Below are 23,382 nucleotides of genomic sequence, written 5' to 3' on the forward strand. Positions count from 1 at the left end.
TGGGTGTAAAAGAGAGGAAGGAAAGGGTGACGGGAGTGTGAGGTGGGGTGAGAGTGAGGAGGTGTATGAGAAGTGTGGGGGCTCTCGCAAGGCCGCTGAAATGTGGGTGGGGGCCCCCGGTGGAAACGTTAGTCCTGCACCCCGGGAAAGCTGTCTGTGGCCCTGCATGGCAGTGATGTTACTGACTGCCACGAGGAGAGCAAGAGACCCTACATACAAGGTCAGGAATGTCACATTTTTAAATGTCTTAATTTTAATTAATGCCTACATTTTTTTATTTAATTTTAATTTGTCAATTATTTATTTAATTTGTTAATTATTTTAATTACACATACACACATACACGGTGAGGGACCACCCCTTCCGAACTGGGCATTCTTGGCCAATAATGCCCTGGCTGTAAGAGTTGAAGGGCCCAAGCAAAGCCCCCACCTCTATACACACAAACACACACTGCAGCCCCCACCTCTATACACACAAACACAGTGTGTTTGTGTGTATAGAGGTGGGCCCTGCAGTGTGTGTTTGTGTGTATAGAGGTGGGCCCTGCACACTGCAGCTCCCACCGCTATACACACCAACACACACTGCTGCTCCCACCTCTATATATACACACACACACGCACTGCATGGCCCACATCTGTATACAGAAACACACACTGCAGCCCCCACCTCTATACACACACACACACACACACACACACACACACACACACACACACTCTGCAGGGCCCACATCTGTATACAGAAACACAGAATGCAGCCCCCACCTCTATAAACACACACTCTGCAGGGCCCACATCTGTATACAGAAACACACACTGCAGCCCCCACCTCTATACACACACTCAGCAGGGCCCACATCTGTATACAGAAACACACACTGCAGCCCCCACCTCTATACACACACACTCAGCAGGGCCCACATCTGTATACAGAAACACACAATGCAGCCAGGGTTGCCACCTTCTATTGAAGGCTAACCCAGAGATAACAAAAAAAAATTAGATCTATTTATCATATATTTATCTTGCCTTTGGCTGTAACCTCCCCTCCAAATTCCGTCAACATGGCTGCGCAACGTCACGTAATGCCCATTGCCATAACAACGAGACGCTCCGTAACGTCACGCGGCATCACGTTGACATGACAACGGGACGCATTATGGCGCCGAGGCATCAGGTGATGCCACATTGTCATGGCAACATGTCACTGCCTGACGTCAGTGTCTCGTTGTCATGGCAACGGGGTGCGTCATGTGATGTAATTTGTATTTAAAAATGATCTATAAATGTGTCCCGGTTTTTCATTCTGAAAATCTGGTCACCCTAATTTCTCCCTTTCTCACAGTTACTATTAAACCCCATTCTTAAGAACTGTAACTGCAGCACCAAGAAGATCATGGGGGGGGGGGGGGCGCCTCATCCAGCAATGGGTCGACTAGTCGAACCAATGCTGGATGAGGCGTCCCCCCCCCCCATGATCTTCTAGGTGTTGCAGTTACAGTATATATACAGTATATACAGTATATATCATGAACACCCTGACATGTTTTCTTTATTTAACAGTACAGTCCTAACCTATTATCCTGCTCAATACATGGAGGCGCCTCTGGCAGGGAAAAGGTTAAGAGACATCCGTTGCAAACCATACATCTTTGTGAGTGTCACTGTGTCGCCCTGTGTCTGTGGGTTGAGCTTTTAATGACATTATGGTCACTGCCCACACATGTTAACAAGATTTCATCCAATTATGCGGCTGCTCCTGGGAGACCTTCAGCAACAGGTCATTATTTTTATTTATACACGTCTGCTGTCATCTCTTGAAGGTGCAATTATGATTCGCAATGTATAAACACATGAAGTTGAAGATTGCAGGCAGAAAACATTAACCCCATGGCTGCAAAAAGGGGTTACACGTCTTATTAATGTAATCCACTCACTTGGATCTTAGGATGTGTGTATACATATACGCATGCGCTTACTTCATAGGATCTATATAAATATATTTTTGTATCAAAATGTCAATATAGGTGTGTGCGCACACAGACACGCACGCACGCACGCAGACAGACAGACAGACAGACAGACAGACAGACAGACAGACAGACAGACAGACAGACACACACACACACACACACACACACACACACACACACACACACACACACACACACACACACACCTTGAGTCGTGGTTAATCCACTGCTGGATGAAGATCTCCCAAGAAACTCCTGTTACAGCCTCTCTTCTGCCTATTGCTCTGACAATTTTCAGATATCATTCTCCCATCTTACTTTTTGTCATTATTGTGGTCTTTGAATCTCCCTGGGAATCCTTTTGAGTACCATCTTTGTCCAACTCTGGTCATTTCTTCATGCGATATGTCCGGCCCACTGCCATTTTACATTTCTTCACCCTTGTGATGTTTGTATGCATCTTTGCATTTAGGGTCCAGGTTTCACATCCATACGTGAAGAATACACTGGTTGGAAACTTTCTTGAGGCACTGTGGTCACTTGAAGATTATCTTGTTTCTTCCAAATGTGCTCCATCCCATCTTCATTCTCCTGTAGATTTCATTGGAAAAGGTTCCCATCTACTCTTACTTGCCGGCCAAGGTAGACCGTCTATTCCATTTGTTTTATCTTTGCAGAGGTGACACATTGGTTAAACATCACTTTGGTCTTGCTGAGATATGGAGGCCTACAGTACATTCTGAGTTGCTTCAGCGACTTCTCCAAATTTGTTGCTGGAGGTCTTCTGGACTTGTGGCAAAAATAATGTAATCTGTAAATAATAGGCGACAAGTATTCATTGTTGATTGTGATTTCTCACTTCCCAATCCAGTGTCTTGAATAATTCAAGTGTTGCCGTGAAAAACTTTGGCGACCTGGTGTCTCCCTGCCGCACTCCCTTGCTGATCCTCATCTTGCTTGTATCTTCATGTAATCTAATGGTTGATGTGTCGTGCTCGTAAATGTTATTTATAATTTATCATTTCTTCGACACGTCTTAATGCATTTAGAACCACTGTGATGTAGAACGAATCAAAATTATTTTTAGTAATCTACGAATCCTAAAACTGAGAGGTAGATCGTACACATTACTTTGGGAAATGACTTCATGTATGACTTGGAGGTGGTCCATTTTGTTGTATCCACTGCAAAATCCCACTTCTTCTTTAGGCTGGGCAAAGTCCAGAGTCTGTTGCGGCCGATTAATGAGTATCTTCATAAAAATCTTATACGTGATTGGAAGTAGACTGATTGGTCTGTAGTTCTTATGGTCTTGGTCTCCTTTCTTGTGGATGAAGATAACTATGGCACTTCTCCATTGTTTTGGAATTCTTTGTTCTTCAAGCAGCACGTAAAGAGTTTTCCAAGGATTACTTTTCCCCAGCTTCTTTCAAAATTTCAGTTATTCTATCTTCCATGGGAACCTTCCCATTCATCATGAATTTCATTGTTTTTGCCACTTTTTTTGAAAGGACACATGGTGGTTTCTCTTGTCTCTTCCTCTGCTGGATTATGTCCTGTGTCATCTGTAGTCTTGTACAATTTCATGTAGTCGTTCTCAACTCTCTTTATAAGTGCACAGTCTTTTATTGTTGATCCATCGTCTTGTTTGGGGGTAATGATTTGCTTCTTCCCAATCATAAGTCGCTGCTTCATCTTCTTTAAGCTTCCTCACCATTTCATAGTTACATTTTCTTACATCTTCAGTTATACATTTGCGGATCGTTTTGCACAGCTCTGCATATTCAATTGTTCTTCTTGCGTCTGGGATTACACTATTTCTTGTCGTCTCTTCTGACATTTTTTTTGCCTGTTTTTTGTTGGCGGTTCCTCCAGTTTTTTCTGTGCTTACAATTACAATCGTAATAAGTTTTTCATAATTATTTGTTAAAGTGTTCCCATGTATTTCGAGCAAGCTGAAGTGAGTTTTCAGCTCTATTGAACACCCTCTGTTATTTTTGATGTTGACTGTTTTCCTGACCTTAGAGTCCGCAATGTCACTTCCCCCACCCCTTGAAAACATGCCCTTAAGAGTAAAGTAACACACAGGAGAAGGTCTGAAGTTATAACAGGCCACGGCTTTTATTAATTACAACATCGAAAGAACATCAACACCCAAACCCCGTTAGAATGCTCCAACCAACCAGTAAGGACCAACGGCGCTCCAACCATTACCTCCAAACCTCCAAGCCAAGTACCGTACAGCTCTGGCCACTCCGCTGAATCATCAGCTGCGAGGCTGAGACCTAGGTACCCACCGCCCAGGGAGCCCTGCCCATTCGCCAATAAATACCACCACTTAAGCAAAACTTGTACCCAGTGAGCCCCATCTGGCAAGGTTAAACCACACAACCCCAGCGATGGTGGCTATTTTTGTTATTTAACCCCTCCCCCTCCTTAAACTAGCCATAAAGCCTTCAGACTCACTAGGAAAAAGGACTGCCCGCCTTTATAATGAAGCTGTGGCGTAGAAAAACCTCTACCCTTTCTACGCTAACCGACATATTCACCCTCTGTTGAAAACTGCTGAACTGGTTTGCCAAGCTTGCAGAAAAAAATCTAGCCGCTGAGTGGACGCCGCTGCACGACAAACACTCATGTACACCCTCAAATATATACTGTACTGTCACCACACCGAGGGGAACCGAGACAGCCTCTGTGTTTGTACAGGCACCAAGCTTTCCCCTTGGACCACCAGACACCTGCCTGGGCAGCTCTCCAGAGAGGACAAAACGCCTCTCAGCGGGACCACTAATTCTCTTGCGGGCAACGACCCACTCACCGAGGGATCAGACCAAGCCCCTAATGCTGGTCCAGCAACCACCCTTCCTGCAGCAACAGCATCTTGCCACAAAATGGAGGGACCCTCACCACCCATGAACCACATCACAGAGACTCCTCGCCTCCCCCCTCCCCTCCTAGGGTAACCTTATAATCCCCAGTTCAACAATGCCTAGGGGCCAATAAGGACCTCACTCCCAGCATCCTTCCCCTGGGACCTTGATGCTAAAAGTAAGGGTGGGAGGGATCAGGGGAAGAGGCTGTCGCTCTAAGGCTCAGGGTCCTTCTATTATCCCCTGATGGACCAGTCTCCATCCAGCTCTGCCTCCTGTGGCCGCCAGCCAAAACCTCTGGCTCATGAACCAGGCTAGGGATCTCGGGCCTAGTGTATGTCTGTGCATGCGGTGCTCCGGTCCTCCGCTATGTGGTTCTCCTGTGAAAGGAGCACATCCGCCGCTCCCTAAAGCCTCAGCCTCCACGCTTACCTCCCGGTCTGAGCAGTACCTTGCTCGAGGCCGAACGCACCAGCCTGTGCGGTATTCCAGGAACCACGTGATGTGGAACCAGAGGTGCTGCTGGAGCCATTATTCCTGGGGCTGCGCCTCAAGATGCAGCAGCTGGACGAGCTCCTGGAACTCGGCTATGGGGCCTGCAGGTACGGACTGTCATCGAGCAGCAGAGGACTGCCTGCTCACACTCCAATCTTCAATTTATAATCTCCTCCCGGATCGACCCTCAGGGCCCACTCCCAGAGGTAAGAATGGAGACGGGGGGGGGGGGGGAGCCGTGGCCTGGCCCTCGTGCGCCCCCCTTGCTCAGAGCTTCTCTTTTTTAAATCAGTTTTCTATTTCCATTCAGATGTAATTTTCAAATAACCAATCAGTGATTACTGTCACGTACGTGCTTGCCACAAACTTGTACCGGACCGCGGGGCTGAGGTGGGGATGTATATGCACCGAACTTAGGCGACTGAGTCAGGTCCGGAGTGTGGATTCCATGGTCAGACATAGCCAGGTCAGGATTAGAGAAAGCAGGGTTAATGTTATCCAGGCTGGGGTCAAGGCAGGCGGCACAGGAGCGGTGGTCGAGGAAACAAGCCGAGGTCATCAACAGGCAATCTTGGGTGAAGCACTTCAGCATAGGAGGCAAGAACCTTGAGTGAAGCCACTTCAGCGGAAACGCGTCAGCGCGTCAGGGAAAAGGCCAGGAGTTACTGAAACAAGAAGCTTCGGTGTGGCAGGGTTTCTGGAAGGAGGGAACAGAGAAGGACGAAGGCCACAGGAACCAGGGGTGCAGACGCCACAGGAAACACTGGGGAAATCAGCGTAGGCGCTCCAGCGCAGCGAAGGTGTAGTCTGCCAGGAACAAGGAAAGCAGCACCGGGGCTGCTATGCGAGAAGGCCTTGGGAAGCAGGGGACTGGAAGCAGGATACAAGGCACAAGGAGGCCTAGCAGGCCAAAGAGAGAGTCTGTGACAAGCACAGTTACTTGCAACTTGGATTGCAAAGTCTATGTCCAGCAACTTCCTGAGGGCGGGGCAGTAACTAAATAGCACAGGAGGCCAATCAGGCCAGAGCTGCACAGGAGGCAGCAAGAGGCAGGTGATTGCAGAAGCAGGGAATAGTTTGTCTGGAACCTGCAAAGCTCTGGATGGATGGGCTCCAGCCAAACCCAGGGGCGGATTCCTGACAATTACTCTGTGTGTCAAAATGGTTAAGGACTGCGCAGTCTTCAGTCACATATTTCTTGTTAGTTAAAAGTCAATGTCCATTGCCCATTGGGTCCATTCCATGCCCATTTTCTAGTTGGATTCTTCTTGAAAAATGAATTCATGATGTAGAAGTTTTCAAATTCTACCAAATCTGTCTCCACTTTCATTCCTGTTGCCGAAAACATACTTCCCAACTGATGCTTCGTCTTTCTGCACCAATCTCTGCATCGAAATCTTCCCATAACGATCTTGAGGTGACAATTTCCATTGTTGTTAAATTGACTGATACTATGGTAGAAGTCTCCCCCTTCATTGCCTGCGTGACTTGATGTCGGAGCATACACTTGGATTATTTGAAGCCTGTATCTCTCTGTCAACTGAACAATGATTCTGACTGCTCTTTCTGATGAGCTTCCATACTCCACGGTGTTATTTCTCCATCTCTGCCTAATGATAAAGCCCACTTCACTGATTATTCCATTTTCTGTACCTCTGTAATAGGGGTCCGTTTTTGAGCGTCATCGTTTCTTCTAACGTCACTAAGGCCAACAATATTCAATTTAACCGTTCCAAGTTCGTCTTCCAGTTCTTGCAGCGCTGCTTCACCGGAGAGAGCAGCATTATAGGCCCCCGGGCAAAGCAGTGCACGGGGCCCTGCCAACTCTCCGCTACAAGTCGTAATTTTTCTCCTTCTACCGAGTTAGCGGGAGATTTGAATGTTGAGGCGGGTGACCGGAGAATGAGTGTTAAATTCTGGTCTGTGCAGAGATTAGCATGGGGCCCCTATGCTCGTGGGGCCCCCGGGCAACTGCCCAGCGTGCCCATGCGTTAAGACGGCACTGCAGGGACAGCAATAAACAAAGAAGCCCCGATGCGCATCCAATATGACAAATTATTTAGTACATTACTATATGTTTTTCTTCTCATTACTTTGAGTCATTTAGTTCAGTCTATTGGCCAAAACACTGCAAACCTGCCGCCACGCCCCGGTACTGAGCCAATCCGCAGGTCCTACACTACTTATTTTATACCGTGTCTTTTGTATTTCTTCCACTGGAAAGAGACATAGGAAACAAAACAATAATGCAGCCAACAGCCTGGGGGGTGCGGCATGTACGCGGTGCGTAAGGGGTTAACATTTTCACATTGGTTAAAAACCAGGCGTGCCCTAGTAAATATAGTGAGAAAATCTACAACAAAATAAAGTGCAACACAACATATACTCCCCAGGTTACTGCTGGCGATGAGCTTTCCTGTAGCAATACGCTGGGAGTATAGATTTTGTCTCACTCTATTTACTGGGGCACTCCTGGTTTATAACCAGTTTTACAGCAGGAATACTTGATGTCCCACTTGTTTTTCTTATTTGTATATGTAAAGCACGTGGCAATGTCTAATGCTGCATTCTTACCTCAGCTGACAATCGTTTGGGGCTCCTAATTTTGTGCCTAACATAATGGCCACTTCAGTCAGTGTAACTCAGCAGCTACAATGTATCCTTATATTAGTAAGGTCACATTATCTATTGTTACAGTTTGTAGCTCACACTGCTGGGAACACTGGCAGCAGATGATCACAAACAGGAAAGCGTTGCACTTGCACTGCTTGGGAGGTGGGCTATAACCTGCTATAGAAATCAAAGGATGGTTTACAACTCATTAAGAGTTGAATTATTATTATTTTTAAATCACTATCTAATACAGTACTACAGAACGGATTAAAAAACAAAACAAAAAAAACCTCATAAGATTTCACGTTTTGCTGCTTTAACTGCACTGTATCTCACACAAAGCTCACAGTGCTCCTAAATTTTAACCCCTTAGGCACTGCATACATGTCACGCATCCCATGCTGGTGACTATATTATTGTTTTGTTTGTATTTTCTCCACTGCATAGAGAAAAGACGAAAGTACACAGTATAACATTGGTAGTGTAGGTACCTGCTGAAAGGGTCTATACCGGGACGTGGCTGCAGGTTTAACAGGTTTTGGCCAAAGGATTGAACTAAATGACCCAAAGTTATGAGAAGAATACAAACCCTATAGCAATGTACTAAATAATTTATCACAGTGGATGTGCAGTGGGGCTTCTTTGCTTATTGTAATATACTTGGTCCCTTTCCCAGTGGCACTCCAACTGACACAAATATAGACATATAGAATAGTGTGGGTTTGGGTTTTTGAGCCTGCCAAGATTGCGTGAGCCCAGGGTCATTCCAGCCTCCGGAGAAAGAGGGCCATTGCTTCTTGCTGCGTTCCATATTTGGGGATTGAGGCCTTACTTGCCTTACTGGTCTCATTTGCATGGTGACCGTTCCCACTTTAGATGGGTATATTGTCCAAGTTTTCATAGTATGGTTAAATCTCCCAGCCCAAGTGCCACTACACATATCTTCTTGAACACCTGCTGCCACTTTGAGGCAGCGAGATGAGGATTTGAGCGAAGGATATATAATTGATAGAGAAGACCGTGCCAAGGAAGTGAGGGTATGTATAGCATAAGAGCAAAATGGACACACTTTGACTTTCTGAATAAGTGGAATTTATTTAGATGGGGTTTGACTTTCTGGTCCCCGTTGGGACCTTTGTCTTATGGTGTGTGTGTGTGTGTGTGTGTGTGTGTGTACACACCATATTTTTTGTACAGTTGACGAAGGGTTTAAAGTCCCCGAAACATTGTGTAATTGGATTTTTTCTGCAATAAATATGCAAAACAGATACGGATGGTCTGAGAATCTTTTATTGTGTATGCAGAGGAGCCATAGGGTGGAGATCCTGCTCGTTCTCCTGGAACGGCACACAGAGAGAGGCGGCTACACTGTATACAGGGGAGGGTACCAGGAGGCCTGCTGCTGTGTTTATATAGATGTAGAGATGCACAGCATAGTAGGAAACGCCAGTACACTCATATTTGAAGGGGGGGAAATCACCTTACAAAATAGATACACTGTTGACACCTTTAGTGCTGGTAGGAAACGCCAGTACACTCATATTTGAAGGGGGGGAAATCACCTTACAAAATAGATACACTGTTGACACCTTTAGTGCTGGTTTTTCCTACCGCTTACATGACTTAGGCTGCGTCCACGCTGCCACTTGGCACAATCAATTTTAATCTGTCCGGCCACGCTCACACGGCACGCACCCGTGCACGTACGCTCGCGGGCGCTAGGTGCTTGTCGAGACAGATAAAATTGAGTTTGAGGCGCGCTGAAGGGTCACATGACCTCCTCAGCCAATCAGCGCCAGTCACTGTTAGTCTACGACCCCCTCCTCCCCCCGCACTTACCGAAAAAGTTGCCGTCAACCGAACGCTCATGCTTGGAGAGTTGGTGACGTCACCACTCTCAAGCATGAGCGCGGTCAGTGGCACGGGGTACGCAGACGTAGCTTGCTGGGCACCTCAAACTTTTGACATTTTTAGCATTGCTGATCTCTATGGAAAGGTTTGTACAGACATACACAGTCCCAGCAAGCTCAAAACACACACACACTTTTTTTTTTTTTAAAGGAATGTATATGTACATGGGCTTACTTTGATGTGGTCGCAGGCTAAAATGTTTTGGCCAAAGGATTGAAATAAAATGACCCATACTTCTGAAGAAAGAATATAGATTATCATATATGTTATGTACTAAATCATTTGTCATATTTGGCAGCATTAGGGAGTTCTTGTCTTCTATTGTATACATTAGGTCACTATGCTAGTGATAGGTACTGATAGGATAGGTACCGATAAATAGGCAAAGATAAGATAGGATAGATATATCATATTTTTTTATCCCTCTATGTTTAGGTTTTGCGAAAAGTCAATTTTGTATATTTTGCAACTTGTGGGAATAACTCAAATGAAGCAGGAACACTTAAGATAAGTAAAATAAATAATACCACCGATAATTCATAAAAACAACGAGCTCTGTTAATTCCGGGCTCATAACACGATGTTCAAGTCAAGTCCAGAGACAAAAATGGCGCTCAGCTCCTTAGCCAGGCAGTAATCACAAGGTTTGCGCATTTTGTCCACGAGACTGCAACAAACATTGTTTAAGGGGCCCCCTTGTGATTAGGATCAGTGCTCTGTTTATTTCACCTCTATACACATAACACAACGTTACCTGAATCTGGAAAGGACATTCATTTCTCTGAGGTTAACACAAATACTCAAAGCCAATTATATGCAAAAACAACGACCCTTCTATAAATCTCATTAGCACAGGCTTAATGTCACATATTGTAGCAGAACGTTGTGTTGCGTTGGGCAATAATGTGACGTAAAGTACGTCTTCGCATTACTCAGACCCAGAAATAGGGCTTTAGCTGAAGGGAGAGGACATCTTTCTTTCTCTAATAATTATATTTGTGGGGCGGCGGGGGGATATTTTCAAACATGCTTTAATTTTCGAATAAGGAAAACGCTATTTCCGTACTCTGACCAGTACCCGCGGGACACGCAATGTGTGGTGCTGCTGGGCCCCTCTGGGGCTGAAGCGGGATAAGAATTTGCAGAATTTTTCAACCACGTTTTACAAATGTAAATTCATGAGACGCGTTCAAATAACTGGGAGAAGACTCCGTCAGTGACGCTGTGATCACGTGATGGCTACCAGAGGGTAGGGGAGGGGTGTGTGTGTGACATGTATGCATCTCATTGTATTATCTGCACTTATACTACGGACCTCCCTGACTGCACCTTTACTCCTGCCGTGTCTGCAAGTCTCCCAACATACCACTTAGATTGTAAGCTCTTTGGGGCAGGGCATCTCTCTGCCTTATGTTGTCATTAACTCGCTGCACGTATCCCCACTGTTTGTACTTTATTTCATGTTTTGTTATATGGGGCAATAGGAGGAGTTATAGGGAGAGGTTATATGGGGCAATAGGAGGAGTTATAGGGAGAGGTTATATGGGGCAATAGGAGGAGTTATAGGGAGAGGTTATTTGGGCAATAGGAGGAGATATAGGGAGCGGTTATATGGGGCAATAGGAGGAGATATAGGGAGAGGTTATATGGGGCAATAGGAGATATAGGGAGCGGTTATATGGGGCAATAGGAGATATAGGGAGAGGTTATATGGGGCAATATGAGGAGTTATAGGGAGCGGTTATATGGGGCAATATGAGGAGTTATAGGGAGCAGTTATATTGGGCAATAGGAGGAGATACAGGGAGCGGTTATATGGAGCAATAGGTGGAGTTATAGGGAGAGGTTATATGGGGCAATAGGAGTTATAGGGAGAGGTTATATGGGGCAATAGGAGGAGTTATAGGGAGCGGTTATATAGGGCAATAGGAGGTGATATAGGGAGCGGTTATATGGGGCAATAGGAGGAGTTATAGGGAGAGGTTATATGGGGCAATAGGAGGAGTTATAGGGAGAGGTTATATGGGGCAATAGGAGGAGTTATAGGGAGAGGTTTTATGGGGCAATAGGAGGAGATATAGGGAGAGGTTTTATGGGGCAATAGGAGGAGATATAGGGAGAGGTTATATGGGGCAATAGGAGGAGTTATAGGGAGAGGTTATATGGGGCAATAGGAGGAGTTATAGGGAGAGGTTTTATGGGGCAACAGGAGGAGATATAGGGAGAGCTTATATGGGGCAATAGGAGGAGTTATAGGGAGAGGTTATATGGGGCAATAGGAGGAGATATAGGGAGCGGTTATATGGGGCAATAGGAGGAGTTATAGGGAGAGGTTATATGGGGCAATAGGAGGAGTTATAGGGAGAGGTTATATGGGGCAATAGGAGGAGTTATAGGGAAGGGTTATATGGGGCAATAGGTGTTATAGGGAGGGGTTATATGGAGCAATAGGAGTTATAGGGGGCAGTTATATGCAGCAATAGGAGGAGTTATAGGGTTCAATAGATGGAGTTAGGGAGAAGTTATATGGAGCAATGAGGAGGAATAAGTAGGGTGACCGTTCGTCCCGTTTTTGCCGGGACAGTCCCGGTTTTTGCTGGGCTTTCCCGGTTGCCCGTCCATCCCGGGAATGTCCCGTTTTTTCTCCCTGGTGCGCGGGGGAGTCGGCGACGGTGCGCGGGGGGAGCGAGCGGCGGCGGCGCCGAGGAGGAGGAGGATGCGGCAGCCGGGTAGTATTTTTTTCATGTTAGAATACCGGGGGGCTGGGCTTAGAGAGTAGACGCAGGGGATTGGTTGGAGATCAGAGGATCTCAGGGGCGGGGCTTAGTACCGGGCCGGATGGAGTGAGCTGCTTCTCAGTGAGAGAGAGGTAGTGTGTGTGTGTGTAGTGTGTGTGTGTGTAGTGTGTGTGTGTGTGTGTGTGTGTGTGTGTGTGTGTGTGTGTGTGTGTGTGTGTGTGTGTGTGTGTGTGTGCTGTCTGTCTATGTCTCCTGTCTGTCTGTGTGTGTGTCTCCTGTCTGTCTGTGTGTGTCATAGGAGGAGCTGAGGGGAAGGTATGAGGAGGGGGAGATATGAGGAGCTGAGGGGAAGGTATGAGGAGGAGATATGAGGAGCTGAGGGAAAGGTATGAGGGGGAGATATGAGGAGCTGGGGGAAAGGTATGAGGAGGGGGAGATATGAGGAGCTGAGAGGAAGGTATGAGGAGGGGGAGATATGAGGAGCTGAGAGAAAGGTATGAGGAGGGGGAGATATGAGGAGCTGGGGGGAAGGTATGAGGAGGGGGAGATATGAGGAGCTGAGGGGAAGGTATGAGGAGGGGGAGATATGAGGAGCTGAGGGGAAGGTATGAGGAGGAGGAGATATGAGGAGCTGAGGGAAAGGTATGAGGGGGAGATATGAGGAGCTGAGGGGAAGGTATGAGGGGGGGAGATATGAGGAGCTGAGGGGAAGGTATGAGGAGGAGGAGATATGAGGAGCTGAGGGAAAGGTATGAGGGGGAGATATGAGGAGCTGGGGGGAAGGTATGAGGAGGGGGAGATATGAGGAGCTGAGGGTAAGGTATGAGGAGGAGGAGATATGAGGAGTTGAGGGAAAGGTATGAGGGGGAGATATGAGGAGCTGAGGGAAAGTTATGAGGGGGAGACATGAGGAGCTGAGGGGAAGGTATGAGGAGGAATGGGGAAGGTATGAGGAGGAGGGGAAGGTATGAGGGATGGGGAAGGTATGAGGAGGGGAGGGGAAGGTATGAGGGGGAGATATGAGGAGCTAGGGGAAGGTATGAGGAGCTGAGGGGAAGGTATGGGGAGTAGGTATGGGGAGGGATGGGGCAGGTATGAGGAGGGATGCGGCAGGTATGAGGGATGGGGCAGGTATGAGGAGGGGAGATATAAGGAGGGGGGTGAGGGTAGGTATGAGGAAACGATGGCGAGGGAGAGGTATGAGGAGAGGAGGTATATGGCGAGGAGAAGAGGGGGAAGTATGAGGGGGCAGGTATGAGGAGAGGAGGGGGGTTGTGTGTGTTTGTCACTGTGTGTGTGTGTCACTGTGTGTGCACGTATATTGGGGAGGGAGGTTGAGTGTGGGGAGGGGAGAAAAATACATGGGGGTGGGGGTGTAAGAGAGAGGGGGGGAAGGAATGGGTGAGAGGGGGGGAAGGAATGGGTGACTGGGGAGTGTGAGGAGGTGTGTAAGAAGAGGGGATTCTCGCAAGGCCGCCGAAACGTGGGTAGAGGGCCCCGGTGACAACGTTCTTCCTGGGCCCCAGGAAAGCTGACTGCGGCCCTGCATGGCAGTGATGTCACTGACTGCCACGAGGAGAGCAAGAGACCCTATTTTGCAAAGTGTAAGGTCAGGAAGGTCACATTTTTAAAAGTCTTAATTTTAATTAATGCCTAAAAATTTTTATTTAATTTTAATTTGTCAATTATTTATTTAATTTTAATTTGTTAATTATTTTAATTTTAATTAATGTCTTCATTATTTATATACACACAAACACACACTGCAGGGCCCACCTCCTATACACACAGACACACACTGCAGCCCCCACCAACGGGACGAATTATGGTGCCGAGGCATCAAGTGATGCCACATTGTCATGGCAACATGTCACCGCCTGACGTCAGTGTCTCAATGTCATGGCAACGGGGTGCGTCACGTGATGTAATTTGTTTAATAAATAATTTGTTATTGTGTCCCGGTTTTTCATTTTGAAAATCTGGTCACCCCTAGGAATAAGGGAGTCATTATTAAGGATGCATCAAACAGCCACAAGCAGAAATTAACAAAAAAAAGGTCGCAGTGCATCAAAATAAACGTTTCCCTGGATCAGAATAGAAACCTGTAAATGCTCCTCACTCAGTTTATACACACCCAGTATATATGGTTTTGGAGTCCCGGAGTCAGGCAGCAGGGGCCCCCAGCAATCTGGGATATAGAATTCTCAGAGTGCATGCTGGGATATAGAATTCTCAGAGTGCATGCTGGGATATAGAATTCTCAGAGTGCATGCTGGGATTTCTGCTCTGCCCTTGCTCAATGTCCGATTTTTTTACATTGTAGATGATCAAATATATAGTTAGGTTTTTAGAAACGCCAAATCCGCAAAACGCTCGCGCTAATTTGTAACACATTTTGAAAGAACATTTTTTTTAAACACACACACACACATATACATTTTTTTTTTACTTTTCAAGAACGAACGTTCCCAAGATTTTCCTAAACATCTACAATTCCTGAAAACCCGCCACATTTTCAGAAACTCACCCCAAAATCGCACAGCTACGCTAATTAGTTTAACCCCTTTGCCACCTGAGGGGTTAAGAGGTCTCTTCAAAGTCACGGATGTTTTAGTGACTTTGAACACAAATGCATTTTCCTCGGCCCTCCTCGGAAATTTCAGCGTCAGCCTCAAGCGTCTCTCCTCATACAGCCGGGAAGCCGGAATCCTTATCATTTCGACAGAGAGACAGAGAGCTATGTACATTAATGGCGCTATATAAATAAGTCACTTGAGAAAGTCCCCTAAGAGGGATGAAACGTTGTGTTTTGTGCTGAATACATTTTTCTACAGAAATCCAAAGTTGCCCTGGATCTTTCTATTTTCCTTCATGTTGGATGTTACAGGCAGATATCCCTGAACCAGGAGCACCGGTCTCGGCAAGTATCTCTTATATATCTTTATGGTGTGCAGCTTTTCATGTGATATTGCTATAGAAATAAAGACAGACATACAAGGCAGAGAGACAGAGAGGAGACAGCGAGACAGGGAGGAGACGAGACAGAGAGACAAAGCGATATGTACATTAATGGCGCTATATAAATAAAGTGCTAGAAAAGAGTGATAAAACAGGCGCTACTTCGTGAATGAAATTAGTGAAAATTAAATGAGAAAGGTGGTACAGATAGGATTAATAATCCAACCCCTTGCTCAAACCTCACTGGTGGGACCTGTGTCACGGGTTCCAAGGGTTAAGTATTGCTCAAAACATCCAGGGGGAGCATGTGGGGAGATAAGAGAACAATATATACAATATAAGTGCAGACGTCAAGTATTTTATGGATATAAAAGCAGTGTCTTGGCTCTTATGGTTGATCTACTCACAGGAGCAAGGTGATATTATGAGCAGTTGGCAAATTGGGTTGCCACCCTTGAAGATATCTATGGGCTGTACCCCCCTAGCGATTCTCCGTCGGTAGTGTATGTATAGAGAGAGGGAGAAAACTACATAGTGCGATCAATATGATAGTTTATATTTGAAAAAACACGCTAGGGGGGTACAGCCCATAGATATCTTCAAGGGTGGCAACCCAATTTGCCAACTGCTCATAATATCACCTTGCTCCTGTGAGTAGATCAACCATAAGAGCCAAGACACTGCTTTTATATCCATAAAATACTTGACGTCTGCACTTATATTGTATATATTGTTCTCTTATCTCCCCACATGCTCCCCCTGGATGTTTTGAGCTATATAAATAAAGACATGAGAGAGAGACAGAGACAGAGACAGAGACAGAGACAGAGAGAGAGGAAAATGGCGGGTTTTAATTATACATTCAATTTCCAGGCTTCATGGAGCGATGGGCATAGAGGAAGCAGATTGTATTCACCAGTCACAGGCGGTGATACAGTAGCGCTGTGTGAGGGCAGAGGGAGGGGTAAGGCCAGCCCGTGTATGAAATACCATATGAATGGGGAGACAATCCTGTTTAACATGCGTATTACACTGCACCTGGTGTATAAGAGAATGGGATTAGTGGGCGAGCTGTAATTTGCACCCACTCTTAGTGCAGAGCTGAAAAAACAAACATTTCTAACCCCATTGGATTTTCTCACTGCTATTCCAGTATGATTATCGTTTGTTTAGCACCAACATATTCCGCGGCACAATTGGGCAGAGTTATGTATAGTACATAAACAGTTATATGCAAGAGAGGACAAACAGGTATAAAGAGGTAGTGAGGGTGCTGCTCGGGAGAGCTTACAGTCCAGAGAGAATGAGGGGTGATGTTGAAACAAGAAGTTAAGGTGGCTGCTTATTGTAGGATAAGGTGGCTCAGGTTAGAATATGGCCCAGTCTGACAGCTGAAGCTATAAATGGGTTTTTTTTGGGGGGGGGGGGGGAGGGGGTTACATAGGGTGGAGATTGGTCCGTCAGTTGTTTTCCTGACAAAGCCTAGAGAGCGAAACGCGTTGAGTTGTAATCCTTGGAGACGCTGTGGAGAGACGCGGTCCAACAGAGGTCCTTGCAGCCGGAACCTATCCATCGGAAGTGACACAGATCCATCATGAGGGACGCCGAGACCAGCGCGGTTGGCGGTGAGATCGCAGAGACCGTCTCCGTCTTCCTCAAACAGAATTTTATCTGATCTGCTGTTTTATATCTAGCGAGGTATGAGTGCGCACTTGTTGTTCTGTTCTTGTTACTAGAACATTTACATTGCTACCATCTGCACTATTGTATTCCTCTCTTTTTACTCGAGATACCGAGCTATTAGAGAGAAACACTTCTGAAGTTCAGAGTTCCTAACTTGTTCTTTGCTGCAATGGATACAGGCTTTGTTTTGTTATATGAATAGAACAGTGTATTGGTGCATCACCATGAATAGTTCATTAGTAATCAATTAATTCCAATAGTAGATCCAAACTTCAGGACATAGAGTATATTTGCATGACATCTCAGGGTGAGAAACTAGAGGCCTGGTGGTCCCCACGCGGGTACCCCAAAATAGGTCTCCTAATAAAGGTATACCCAACCCCGAGGAATAACTCAAATAAGTCCAGCAATGGATGGTAAATAATAGAATGGGCTATAGCCCTTTACCTTCCTTTATGATGTCCTTGGTTGGTGGATCAATTCCAGCGTGCCGTCCTCTGAAGGTAGTCACAAGCAGCAAAGGATGAAGAGGAGCACAGCAGCGATTCCCAGCAGCTTCCAGCTAGTGTAGCGCCAAAAAATGAGGGTAACTCCAGATGGGGATGAGTTAAAAATAGTCATTTATTGGTCAGTTGAGAGGAAAACAATGGTAGGAACGCACCTACGCGTTTCGTCCGTAAAGGACTTTCTCAAGGTGTAGTGAGCAGTTCAGAGGTGCATCATTTTATCCACAGACAATTCGCGCCAAAATCGCGGAATCTGTGACGTCATTTCCATGCGACTGTTAACCTCGTCGCTACTATGACGCGCGGTTCACTCTATACTCGCGCTCATAATGGAAAGAGTACACCAAACGCCGTGATTGGCTACTGAAAAAGAAAACATTGAATACAAAAACTTTAATCAGAAAATTGTTAAAAACACATGTTTACACAAGATAGGCTCTTGCAGGCAAAGCTAATGGATGCATAATTAAACTAATCCCCTTAGAAAATGGAGAAAAAAGGAAAAATGAAAAAGAATCAATAACCAAATAGAAGAGATTTTTTTGGATAAATCTTGTACTTATTATGTATACTGGGGTAGGATTGTCTGCATGAGGTGAGCTATAAGTTTAAACATCCAAAACACAAGTATATGGAAATGCAAGTTGACAATCCTCATCCATGTAAACATAAGAAAATGCTAAGGGAACATGGAACTCTCATTCCTAATCTCAATATATTGCTGGTGACAAAACCATATGGCATAGCTACTGTAAATAGAATTAATCCAGCATGTAATATACCATGTTTGCAATTGATCATCATATAACTACAATGCTTCCAACAGTCAATATAAAAAGGTGCACAGAAATATTAAAAAAAGTATAATGAAATCACCATTAATAGTTTATACAGAACATGTAAATAGATCAAAAAAGAAGATAAAAAAGAAAAAAAGGAAAAAAACTTTAGAAAAAATGTATATATATAGAAACAAGTCATATATAAATATAATAATAATTATTACATACTAAATATCATACATGCATACTACATATTGCAGGAGCATACATTTATACATAATGAATATTAGTAAAAGAGAATATTTTCTACATAATTTTAATAAAGTTTAAAATATCATTTGAGCCCTATATGATTGATTAATATGCTTTCACAAACATATATAGAAGAGACAACGTGCTTTCAATACATAATATATAGAGAGAGAGAGATATATATTCTTCAAACATTTGTATAATAAAGCAGAATGATCAGAAAGATTATAGGCACTTCAGACTCATATGTAATTGAAAAAAATAAAGCAAAAAAGGAAAAAGAAAATGTATATCTACATCACTCCTATGCATTCAAGAAAACAGTAAATGCAAGGAATGGTGACAATAGTCAGTATAATTATAAAAAAAGTGTCAACATAAAAATATATATAATTATAGAATATAAACTATAGAAAATGTGTGAGGTCCCAGTCAATGTTCATTCCGTGAGGCACCCTGGTCCTTAATGTAAAGATCCAGAATGCCTCACGGCGATCCAACTGCAGGGTTCTGTCACCACCTCTAATTGAGGGTGTAACTACTTCAATGCCTTGAAAAGAAAAATTAGTAGGACCCCCCCTATTGCAGTTTGAAAAGTGTTTTGAAACAGGGTGGCTGAGATCCCCCTTAGATATGAGCCTGAAGTGCTCCATCATCCTGATCTTGAGGCATCTAGTCGTACGGCCTACGTACTGACACCCACACCCGCACGTAATCAGATAGACAACGAAAGTTGAGTTACAGTTGATAAACATCATGTTTTTATAAACCGTTCTATTCACGGTGGAGGTGAATGTTTGACCTTGTATCATTTTTGGGCACATTTGTCTATTTATTGCATTTAAATGTCCCTTTCGGTAGATTTGAGTGTTCTACAATTCCTGTATTGAAAAGACTTGGTGAAAGTGTATTGGCTAAAGTCCTTGCCTTTTTAAAGACAACTCTTGGACCTCATGAGACTATAGGTCTCAGAACGGGATCTAGACATAGAACAGACCAATGTTTTTTCAAAATATTTTTGATCTGTTCTCCCTGTTGACTAAAAGGAGTAATAAAGAGTGGGCAATCCTCCAGAATAGGTTTTCTGGGGGACCGCTGGAGCAAGCATCTCCTATCCATAGCTGAGACTTCTTTTATTGTTTTAACCAGGTCATGATGGTTGTAACCACGCTTGATAAAGCGTTCATATAAATCTTTAACTTGGGTATTGAAAGACTCATCTGTGGAACAGTTACGTCGAAGTCGTATTAGTTGGCCCTTTGGTATATTTTTGATTAGGGCTTTGGGGTGGCAGCTGTTAGCGCGTAAGAAAGTATTGCGTGAATTTGGTTTTCGAAATACGTCAGTGTTAATTTTGAGTGAATTATTAATGTATAAGTATAAATCTAAATAGTGTATGTGGTGATAATTAAAAGTGTATGTGAATTTAAGATTGAAGTCATTAGTATTAAGTGTGTAAATAAATAATAATAAAGTAGTGACATCACCATCCCAAATAAACAATAAATCATCAATAAAACGACGATAAAATAAAATGTGCTCCCTAAAAATGTTCGCTTCTCCAAACACGTGGAACGACTCCCACCAACCCATGAAAAGGTTGGCGTACGAGGGGGCAAAACTTGTCCCCATAGCCGTTCCATGTGTCTGGAGATAGTGAACCCCATCAAACAAAAAATAATTGTGGGTGAGTAAAAACCAAATGGAATCTATAATGAAAGCAATTTGTGCATGTGAAAGATCAGAACGACTTAAAAAGTGTCTAACAGCTGCCACCCCTTGTGAGTGGGAAATTACCGTGTAAAGTGACGTAACGTCTAGAGTCACCCACAAACAGTTCTTCTTCCATGTGATAGTTTCAATTTGTTTAAGTAAGTCCCCACTATCAAGGATGAAGGAGGGTAGTGTCTGTACCAGTGGTTGCAGGAAATAGTCCACGTACCGTGAAACACCATCTCCCAAAGAGTCAATACTAGATATAATGGGCCTCCCTGGAGGGGAGACCAATGATTTATGAATCTTTGGGAGATGGTGAAACACGGCCGTGGTGGGAGTGGAGTTATAAAGAAATTCCTTCTCATTATCAGAAAGGACACCAAGGATACGACCCTCATCAAGTAGATCCCTTAATTCTGCAAGAAATCTAATTGTGGGGTCTGATTGCAGTACAGCATAGGAACAAGTATCACAGAGCTGGCGTAAAGCCTCCCTGTGATAGTCATCCCTATGCTGCACTACAACCGCTCCCCCTTTATCAGCATTTTTGATAATAAGTGATGTGTTGGATTTTAAATCACTAAGTGCTTTGCGTTCATTAGCCGTTAGATTATTATTAGAATGGTCATATGCTGGAGAGTCAAAGGTGAAACCCTTATGTAAGAGAATAAGATCTCGCTCAACGAGATTTGCAAATGTGCTCAAAAATTTACCTTTTTATGAATGAGGGAAAAAAATGGGATTTCTTCTTCAGACCTGAATCTCTTCTACCTAAAAAGGTATCAGGATCAATGTCTTCCGTGTCAAACCCATCCAATTCCTCCATGTCTTGGACAACACATGATTCCCTGAAAGAGAGCATGTTAGATATTTTGTTCAATGAATCAATACTCCCATTATCTGCACTCATAGAAGACCCAGAAGCAATCTTATTCTTATCTCTGAAGAACTTCTTGAGAGTGCATTTCCTAATGAACTTGTGTAGGTCCACTATTGTATTGAATATATGGAAGTCAGAATTAGGGGCAAACTTAAGCCCTTTATTCAAAAGGGAAACTTCATCTGATGTTAATTCAATTTTCGAGATATTAATAACCCCATCATTTTCTGACAATTCCCCATTTAAGAGTTCATCTTGCGTTTTTTTGTGGACCCTTTGCTTCGATCTTTTGTTGCCCCTTCTGGTCGCCTTTCGTTTTTTGATAACCGATTGCCCTCTGATTCTAAATAATGTCCATCCTGTTGTCTATTATCTCGATCAGAGCCATCCCTCCCCCGTGAGTTACGTTGGCCTTTAGGTTTTTGTTGTTGTTGCATATCTTGTCTCTCCGAGAACGAAACAGAATGTCCAAATGTGTCAGTATCAGATGTATCATAATCAATAGTATGTAGATCATCAGTTGATGTTGTTTTTTTGAGAATTGATTTCTTTGACCAGTATTTATTAGCGGACTTATTATTAGGTGTAGAGGAACCAGATTGGGGTCTATTTGGCCTTCTGGGTTGGTTTACTTTCTCCCATGCATACACCTGATTGTGTTCATAGTCTAATTTATCTCGTTCATATTTAATCTGTTTTTTTCTAGAGACATCTTTATCAAGATCTTTTATGGTTTTCTCTAGTGACTGGTCATAATCTTGATAGCCCCCCATTTTTGAGAATTTCATTAGCTTCTTTTGTAGATTTTTAGCTTCCTTTTCTACAGACATTTTTTCCTCGCTAATAAATACTGGTCAAAGTATAAAGGCCAACGTAACTCACGGGGGAGGGATGGCTCTGATCGAGATAATAGACAACAGGATGGACATTATTTAGAATCAGAGGGCTATCGGTTATCAAAAAACGAAAGGTGACCAGAAGGGGCAACAAAAGATCGAAGCAAAGGGTCCACAAAAAAACGCAAGATGAACTCTTAAATGGGGAATTGTCAGAAAATGATGGGGTTATTAATATCTCGAAAATTGAATTAACATCAGATGAAGTTTCCCTTTTGAATAAAGGGCTTAAGTTTGCCCCTAATTCTGACTTCCATATATTCAATACAATAGTGGACCTACACAAGTTCATTAGGAAATGCACTCTCAAGAAGTTCTTCAGAGATAAGAATAAGATTGCTTCTGGGTCTTCTATGAGTGCAGATAATGGGAGTATTGATTCATTGAACAAAATATCTAACATGCTCTCTTTCAGGGAATCATGTGTTGTCCAAGACATGGAGGAATTGGATGGGTTTGACACGGAAGACATTGATCCTGATACCTTTTTTAGGTAGAAGAGATTCAGGTCTGAAGAAGAAATCCCATTTTTTTCCCTCATTCATAAAAAGGTAAATTTTTGAGCACATTTGCAAATCTCGTTGAGCGAGATCTTATTCTCTTACATAAGGGTTTCACCTTTGACTCTCCAGCATATGACCATTCTAATAATAATCTAACGGCTAATGAACGCAAAGCACTTAGTGATTTAAAATCCAACACATCACTTATCATCAAAAATGCTGATAAAGGGGGAGCGGTTGTAGTGCAGCATAGGGATGACTATCACAGGGAGGCTTTACGCCAGCTCTGTGATACTTGTTCCTATGCTGTACTGCAATCAGACCCCACAATTAGATTTCTTGCAGAATTAAGGGATCTACTTGATGAGGGTCGTATCCTTGGTGTCCTTTCTGATAATGAGAAGGAATTTCTTTATAACTCCACTCCCACCACGGCCGTGTTTCACCATCTCCCAAAGATTCATAAATCATTGGTCTCCCCTCCAGGGAGGCCCATTATATCTAGTATTGACTCTTTGGGAGATGGTGTTTCACGGTACGTGGACTATTTCCTGCAACCACTGGTACAGACACTACCCTCCTTCATCCTTGATAGTGG

The 23,382-nt window shown here is 44.0% G+C and overlaps 1 protein-coding gene across 2 annotated transcripts in view; it reads right to left on the reverse strand.

The window, feature by feature from the left end:
* YJEFN3 (YjeF N-terminal domain containing 3) overlaps positions 1-23,382 on the reverse strand; it is a 58,371-nt gene that overhangs the window by 28,292 nt on the left and 6,697 nt on the right. Inside the window, exon 1 of one of the 2 annotated variants that reach the window (XM_075611108.1) lies at positions 14,743-14,817. The exons of the other annotated variant lie outside the window; for it this stretch is intronic. The gene's annotated coding sequence lies outside the window, so the exon portion shown is untranslated. Of the gene's footprint in view, positions 1-14,742; positions 14,818-23,382 lie in introns of those variants that run through there. 2 annotated transcript variants of the gene reach the window in all.

This window comes from Ascaphus truei, chromosome 8 (genome assembly GCF_040206685.1).
Source record: "Ascaphus truei isolate aAscTru1 chromosome 8, aAscTru1.hap1, whole genome shotgun sequence".
Taxonomy (NCBI): Eukaryota; Metazoa; Chordata; class Amphibia; order Anura; family Ascaphidae; genus Ascaphus; species Ascaphus truei.